The sequence below is a fragment of the Bos grunniens genome, chromosome 10 (assembly GCF_055505025.1).
Source record: "Bos grunniens cultivar Pamir isolate PY7600 chromosome 10, Bosgru_T2T1.0, whole genome shotgun sequence".
In the NCBI taxonomy this organism is placed as follows: domain Eukaryota; kingdom Metazoa; phylum Chordata; class Mammalia; order Artiodactyla; family Bovidae; genus Bos; species Bos grunniens.
In genome coordinates this window covers 43,868,833-43,877,637 of record NC_141174.1, presented here as the reverse complement: position 1 = coordinate 43,877,637, position 8,805 = coordinate 43,868,833, and the positions used below count along the sequence as shown (strand labels likewise).

Below are 8,805 nucleotides of genomic sequence, written 5' to 3'. Positions count from 1 at the left end.
TTTGGTCTAATCTTGAAGGTGATATAGCTGGATTGCTCCAGGTGGCAGGAGTCATCAAGGGTTAGGAGAAGAAGTGGACCAACACTGGAGAGAAAGCTATTTGGGAAACACCTCCTCACATTTAGAAGAGATTTCAAAACAGTCAGGGGCATGTGGTCTCTTCCCATACAGTAGCAGGATCCAGGGCCCCTGATGGTGGCCAGCTTGTTACAAAATTGTGTCAAGATAGAATGACAGAACCTATTTTCTTGAACAGATTCTCAGCTTGATTTATAATTTAAAGATATTTAACGTAGGATATATGAACCTCCTCCATTTGTATTCCATATTTAATATTTATATTTATTTTTTTATTTTTGGCTGTGCTGGGTCTTTGTTGCTTTGTACAAGCTTTTAGTTGTGGTGAGCGGGGGCTATTCTTCCTTGTGGCGCACGGGCTTCTCATGGTGGCTGGTGGTTTCTCTTGTTGCAGAGCACAGGCTCAAAGGCCTTTGGGCTGCAGTATTTTGCAGCATACAGGCTTAGCTGATCCAAGGCATGTGGAATCTTCCCAGACCAGGGATCAAGCCTGTGTCCCCTGCATTGGCAGGTGGATTCACATCCACTACAGCACCAGGGAAGTCCCTCCATTTGTATTTTAGTCCTGTGTGTGTGCTAAGTCACTTCAGTTGTGTCTGACTCTGTGCAACACTATGGACTGTAGCCTGCCAAGCTTCTCTGTCCTTGAGATTCTCTAGGCAAGAATATTGGAGTAGGTTGCCATTTCCTCCTCCAGGGGATCTTTGTGACCCAGGGATGGAACCGGTGTCTCTTATGTATCCTGTATTGGCAGGCAGGTTCTTTACCACTAGTGCCACCTGGGAAGCATTCTTGTCCTAGGCCCTGTAAGTATTAGGGGTGGCCTGGGGCAGGAGCCATAAGGACTTAGATCATGAACATCCAACAGTGATAGCTAATGGGTCTGAAGACCAGAGGGCTCATCTCAGAATATTATGCAGTGTGTAGGACCCTGGGATGGTATATGTATGTATGCTTAGTTGCTCAGTCGTGTCCTACTCTTTGCAACACCACGGACTGCAGCCTGTCAGGCTCCTCGGTCCATGGGCGTTCTCCAGGCAAGAATACTAGAGTGGGTTGCCATACCCTCCTCCAGGGGATCTTCCCAACCCAGGGATCAAACCCAGGTCTCCCTTATTGCAGGCAGATTCTTTACCGTCTGAACTACCAGGGAAGCCCTGGGATGGTATCAATTCAGTTCATTTCAGTTGCTCAGTTGTGTCCGACTCTTTGCAACCCCATGAATTGCGGCAAGCCAGGCCTCCCTGTCCATCACGAACTCCCGGAGTCCACCCAAACTCATGTCCATTGTGTCAGTGATGCCATCCAACCATCTCATCCTCTGTCATCCCCTTCTCCTCCTGCTCTCAATCTTTCCCAGAATCAGGGTCTTTTCAAATGAGTCAGCTCTCCGCATCAGGGGGCCAAAGTATTGGAGTTTCAGCTTCATCAGTCCTTCCAATGAACACCCAGGACTGATCTCCTTTAGGATGGACTGGTTGGATCTCCTTGCCGTCCAAGGGACTCTCAAGAGTCTTCTCCAACACCACAATTCAAAACCATCAATTCTTCTGCACTCAGCTTTATTTTATAGTCCAACTCTCACATCCATACATGACTACTGGAAAAACCATAGCCTTAACTAGACAGACCTTTATTGGCAGAGTATTGTCTCTGCTTTTTAATATGCTCTCTAGGTTGGTCATAACTTTCCTTCCAAGGAGCAAGCGTCTTTTAATTTCATGGCTGCGGTCACCATCCGCAGTGATTTTGGAGCCCAGAAAAATAAAGTCAGCCACTGTTTCCACTGTTTCCCCATCTACTTGCCATATATTTCCACTGTTTCCCCATCTTTTTGCCCCATTTTTAACTGATGGGACCGGATGCCATGATCTTAGTTTTCTGAATGTTCAGCTTTAAGCCAACTTTTTCACTCTCCTCTTTCACTTTCATCAAGAGGCTCTCTAGTTCTTTTTCACTTTCTGCCATAAGGGTGGTGTCATCTGCATATCTGAGGTTATTGATTTTTCTCCCGGCTATCTTGATTCCAGCTTGTGCTTCCTCCAGCCCAGCATTTCTCATGATGTACTCTACATGTAAGTTAAATAAGCAAGGTGACAATATACAGCCTTGACATACTCCTTTTCCTATTTGGAACCAGTCTGTTGTTCCATGTCCAATTCTAACTGTTGCTTCCTGACATGTATACAGGTTTCTCAGGAGGCAGGTCAGGTGGTCTGGTATTCCTATCTCTTTCAGAATTTTCCACAGTTTATTGTGATCCACACAGTCAAAGGCCTTGGCATAGTCAATAAAGCAGAAACAGATGTTTTTCTCTTGCTTTTTCGAGGATCCAGCGTATGTTGGCAATTTGATCTCTGGTTCCTCTGCCTTTTCTAAAACCAGCTTGAACATCTGGAAGTTCACGGTTCACATATTGCTTAAGCCTGGCTTGGAGAATTTTGAGCATTACTTTACTAGCATGTGAGATGAGTGCAATTGAAAGTGGAGAGTGAAAAAGTTGGCTTAAAGCTCAACATTCAGAAAACAAAGATCATGGCATCTGGTCCCATCACTTCATGGGAAATAGATGGGGAAACAGTGGAAACAGTGTCGGACTTTATTTTTGGGGGCTCCAAAATCACTGCAGATGGCGACTGCAGCCATGAAATTAAAAGATGCTTGCTACTTGGAAGGAAAGTTATGACCAACCTAGATAGCATATTGAAAAGCAGAGACATTACTTTGCCAACAAAGGTCTGTCTAGTCAAGGCTATGGTTTTTCCAGTGGTCATGTATGGATGTGAGAGTTGGACTGTGAAGAAAGCTGAGTGACGAAGAATTGATGCTTTTGAACTGTGGTGTTGGAGAAGACTCTTGAGTGTCCCTTGGACTGCAAGGAGATCCAACCAGTCCATTCTAAAGGAGATCAGCCCTGGGTGTTCTTTGGAAGGAATGATGCTAAAGCTGAAACTCCAGTACTTTGGCCACCTCATGCAAAGAGTTGACTCATTGGAAAAGACTCTGATGCTGGGAGGGATTGGGGGCAGGAGGAGAAGGGGACGACAGAGGATGAGATGGCTGGATGGCATCACCGACTCGATGGCCGTGAGTCTGAGTGAAATCCAGGAGTTGGTGATGGACAGGGAGGCCTGGTGTGCTACGATTCATGGGGTCGCAAAGAGTTGGACACGACTGAGCAACTGAACTGAACTGAATAAATTATATTCCCCCAAAAGTAAACATGACATGTCCTGAATTTCTCATCTCCCTAAACCTAAGTAGCTCGGAAGCAGATTTAACTTCATTTAAAACAAAATAGAGGCTGGATTTTTTCCTGTCTTTCCCCCTGCTTTATCCCTAGCACCTAGAACAGTGCCAATACAGTTTGTTGAATGAGTGGATTCTTGCTTCCAGTGCCAAGGACCAGTCTCACACCTGTCACACTGTGTATAGCTCCTGGTTTTGTGCTGTCATATATTCGGTGTCAATGCTAGGTACTCATTTTTGCCAAATAACACAAGATACCTATTTGTATCTGATGTATCAGATGAGCCTAGAACACCCTGTTTATTTATTAAATCATTTGAGCAACTTTAGCACTGTCTGTTATGCCCAGAAAACTAAGGACTCTGCCTGCCAGTTTCCCTCACTCCTTTCCTATTGAAAGTGCTCATCCCACTTATTTGATGGAGCCTCTATCATAAATCCAGGGTTTCTGGGTCCTGTATGTGAAACCAATTCTGTCTCAGAGACCAGAGCCTTAGGGTTCTAGATTCTTCTCCATCTATATACAACTTTTCTGCTCTTCAGAGTATAATTCTGTTCATTGGTTGTGCCTACATTTAATATAGTATCTGCCTTCTCTCCCATCCCAAATGTAATCCCAGAGTTAGAAATTCCCTTACCAACATCATCAGATGACTGCACAAGAGATACTCTTTGATCTCTGGGCCAGAAAGTGATGCCTCTACTGTCACTCTTCAGGACAATTTATTTAGGGAAGAGTTACAGAATGAGCAAATCCATCTAAAACCAACTTTCTTTCTTGGCAGCTGAGGACTGAAGGGTATTGTTTTAAAAGCCATCTTTAAGGCTCCAGGTAACTCTATGTTTTTCGGCTTCTGCTATCTATAGAGAATACACTTTCTCTCAGAGGACTAAAATACCGTATGGTCTCTATCCTGTTGTTGGGGTATAGTTGTAACCACAGCTAGAATTTTATTAGTCTGAGTTTGATCTTTTCCTGTGTGTGTTCACTAGCTTAGCGATTTAACTGTTCTGAAATTACCAGAACCAAGCTCAGTAAGCTCCTGATTTGTACACTTGGAGGCTCCTTACAGGGTAAGAGCTGTGCTTTTTGGTTCTGCATCCCTAGCACTTTAGTACCCTGCCTGGAATGTAGTATTGTTCCATGAAATCACTCCTAGAGATAGACTCTGTCAAGAACTGTAAAGGGTCTGAGTTTTACCCTACTTGCAAGTTAACAAGTTAGCCTGTCACAGTCTCATGGATGCTACTAGAAGACATAAGACTCCTGAGTCAGAGAGAAAGTAGCTAGTAGCATCTGCCTCTTTAAGTTGGTTCCCCAAGACCTAGTTTTCAGAGGGTGATGGAAATAGGGCCACTTAGCATCTGTACATGAAGAACTCTGAGCTTAGGGAATCAGAATCTTTGTTTTCCTTTGCAGAATTGTTATGGCTTTACATAACCAAATAAAACTCACACATGAGCTCTCTCTTCATTTCTTCACTGTGCCTCCTGGCATTGGGATTGGTGACTCACGCCAGCTGGGCTGCTCTTTCCATGATGGCTTTGAGGTTCTTGAAGGAAATGTGAGTCATCTCAGCACAGTAAAATTTGTTGCACATCAGTAGCACTTCCAGCTTTGTGATGTTACAGACCAGAAACTTCTAGAAGCCACTAAGCAGCATGTGCTTCATTTTCTTGTTGCTACCATGACCAATCTTGGGCATCAAGATCTGGCACTTGAATCTTCTCTGTACCCTGTGGTCAATGTCTCTGGGTTTCTGCCAGTTACGCTTAATTTTGATATATCAGGCTGACTGGTGCTGGATGAAATTCTTGGTCTTCTTTTGGATGAGTTGGGGCTTCATAAAGTGTCTGAAAGCAGTCATGATGCCTGGTTGGAGATGGAAGCTACCTCCTCAGAACCTTTTATAATGGGTAGTCAACATGCCTACCCTTTACTCCAGAAGGACACATTATTGCCATCAAACATTCTTGAAAAGGTAGTCTGGGACAAGGTGCAGTCAGTGCCTCATTTATAAGACATGCAGAGATGGCAGTGGCCCTTGGAGAAACGTCTCAAGAGATGGTTGAAGTGAGACAGAGGTAGCAGCAGTCTGAAGTTCACTTGCTCTTGCCCACCCCAATCTCAGAAGCCTCCAAGAGCAAGCAATTTTTCCAGTGTTTCTGAAAAAAGAAGCACTCTGTTTCTCCTGCCTTCTACTTCTTTGGTAGGCCAATACTCTCTGCCTTGAACGCCTTTTCCTTACTTCTCTACTATGTAAATATTATTCATCCTTCCAGATCAGAGTGAAACCCCAGGTCTCCTGTAAAACATTCCCTGACCAGCCCAACTCACAGTGACTTCTTCTCCAATATTATAGAGTGATTATCATTATCTATATCAATCATATTGACACTTAGGGAGTAACAATAATATCAACAGCTCTAACATTTGTGCATCATTTTACGTTTTACAAAGTATTTTTACACAAAGCATTCCCTTTGACTTTCATAGCAATTTAAGAGACATGCATTGAAACATGTATATTATCATTTGTGAAACGGATCGCTGGTCCAGTTTCAATGCGTGAGATAGGTGCTCAGGGCTGGTGCACTGGGATGACACAGAGGGATGGGATGGGGAGGGAGTTGGGAGGGGGGTTCAGGATGGGGGACACATGTACTCCCATGGCAGATCCATGTCAATGTATGGCAAAACCACTACAATATTGTAAAATAATTAGCCTCCAAATAAATTTATATTTAAAAAAGAGACATACAAAGGAAAATACTGTATTTTCAATTTACAGATAAGGAAAGGCAGAAATTCAGAAATGTGCCCAAGATTACCTAGTTAATAAACAGGTCATCAGATTTAGCATTAGTTTCCAGGTTCATAATGGCTGCACCATGCCATTTCTTTTGGGTTTCTTTTGGTTTAAAGAAACCCCCAAATGAATTTATTTCACACAATGTTAAGTCTCAGAGAGACTTGATAGTTTCCCTCCAGTCAAAGAGTAGAGGAAGAGATTAGAGTTACAGCGGAGTCTAGTAGCTAAGAATCCTGAGTCAGACAAAACTGCTGTGGCAATTTCTTGGGGTCACCAGGTTTCCTTGCCTTCCAGAACACATTTGAGCTAAACCACATTTCCCAGGTTCCCTTGCATCCTAGATTTCTATCAGACTTGGTTCTAGCCCATGGGACGTGGGCAGAAGTAATGTCACTACCTCTAGGTCTGACCTTGAAACATCCTATTCAATCTTCTACGCTCTCTCTCCATCACTCCAGGCTGATTTATGGTGAAGAGATCTTGAAGCTACAATATGCTTAAGTCACAGGATGGAAGGGGCCTGTGTATATGAGTCACTGATTAGAGGTGAGCTGCCTAAGAGAGCCATCTAATGAGAACCATATACACTGCACTTTGCCCCAAACAAGAAACATTTATTGTGTTACGTTGCTTATGATTTGGGGATTGCTAATACACTTGGGATTAAAATCCAGTACTGTAATCTACCAGTCTGGCGTGACCTTCTGTGTGGTACTTAGCCTTTATTTACCCATTTTTAAGATAGAAATAATAACAATACATATCTTATAGAATGCTTCTGAGAATCAAATGAGAGAACACATGCAAAGGACTAAACACAGTGTCTGGCATAGTATAAATACTATTTAATCAATAAATATTAACTTTTCATGTTATTATTTCTAACACATTTTCTGCTGGTTCCTAGCAAAATTTTGAATTTCTGTCTTTCCAACTTGTCTTAGAAGAGAAAAGACAGTCCTTCCTCTCACTCTGATTACTTTATGATAATGAGAATGAGAATGGCTCAGGGTTAGTCAGGGTTACAGTCAGTCTGCCCACAGGCCTCATTTTCTAGGTGTCCTGCCAATCCATTCTTTCCTGCCCCTATGGATTTAAAAGCAGGGGGAAGGGAAGTCACCTGGTTGCCTAGTGGTTAGAATTCCAGGCTTTCACTACTATGACCTGGGTTCAATCCCTGGTTGGGGAACTGAGATTCCACAGGCCACTTGACAAATACATATATATGTACACACACAAATTATAAAGCTATTTCCATTTGAAAAAATCAAAATCTTCTGAAACTTTCTGAAGATCATACTAGAAATACATATTTCTAACTAAAGGTGAAATTTGATCATTCTTAGTCTTAATATTCACAACAAATTCATCAGTTGTGTGGTTGGGTCATTTAAAATGATACAACTAAATCTTTGAAGTCAAAAAATTCTATTCTTTGGGTGATAAGGATGTGTCAGTGTAACTTCATGAGTTGTAATAAATGTATGACTCTGATGGGAATTCCCTGGTGGTTCAATGGTTTGGACTCCGTGCTTTCACCAAGTAGGCCCAGGTTCCATCCCTGGTCGTCATGCAAGCTCTGCAATGTAGCCAAAGTGGAAAAAAAAGTATGACTCTGGTGAGGGATGTTCATAACAGGAGAGGCCAATCATGTGTGGAGGCATGGGGTATATGGGAACTCTCTGTAACTTTCCACTCAATTTTGCTGTGAACACAAAATTACTCTAAAAAATAACATTCTAGTCACCATTACTAATGGGATAATTATGTTATTAAAAAGACATTACCAGAGTTTTGTCTTGAGTTGGTTGGCACAGAGTATTCCCAGTACATTTTTTTTTCTCTAGTTGGTGACAACATAAACTGAAGTACAGATTGAGCCACCTCTCTGACACTTGGGAAGCTGCTGACAGGACAGATGAAGGCCTGTCATGGTTGATTTCATTTTATGACGTGTAAATGTGTCCAGCCCACCCACAGCAGTTCAGGGAATTAAAAAAGGATCCCAAGGGTATGCAGCAAGAACACTTCTTGCATGATCAGATTGGGAAGGTAAAGAGCGCTTCTTTGAAGATTATGCTTAATGGCCCAGGGTTAAATATAGGCCATAGGATAAAGAGCACTTTTCATCCACCCTCCTGTCAATTATCCTGTTGCTTGCTCTCACCTTGTCTCCTGAACAGGGAAACATGGGAAAAGTTATAGGCTCTGAAATCAGTCAGCCTTGATTCAAATTCCAGCTTGACACCTTGGCCAGATTTTAACTTTTCAGACATTTGCTTTACTCATCTGTAAAATAAGAATACCATAGCACTAACCAATGGTGAGTATCTAGGAATTTTTTTGTGCTTTGCTGTTGAAAGATTAAGAACAAGATTTTGTTATAAATTTGGAATAAGGAAAGTATACGAATCCAAAAAATCCCAAGGGACTAATCACAAGACTGGTAACAGGATATTTGAGTACAAATAATCAATTTCTCGATTTCCCCAACCTCTCCTTAACCCCTTCACCCTTCTAATACTAAAAGTTATACACACTGGTTTGGAATATGAAATATTTTATCAAAATATACTCATTTTCCATGTTTTTAAGGAACTGTCATCTTGGGATTGCTGGTGGTTTTTTTCCAGTTGTTTACCATTAAACAGAAAGCCTATTGAGA

The 8,805-nt window shown here is 42.2% G+C and overlaps 1 pseudogene; it reads right to left on the bottom strand.

Annotated features, from left to right (window-relative positions):
* Positions 1 to 4,760: 4,760 nt before the first annotated feature.
* LOC147364430 (large ribosomal subunit protein eL32 pseudogene) lies at positions 4,761 to 5,195 on the bottom strand (annotated as a pseudogene).
* Positions 5,196 to 8,805: the final 3,610 nt, after the last annotated feature.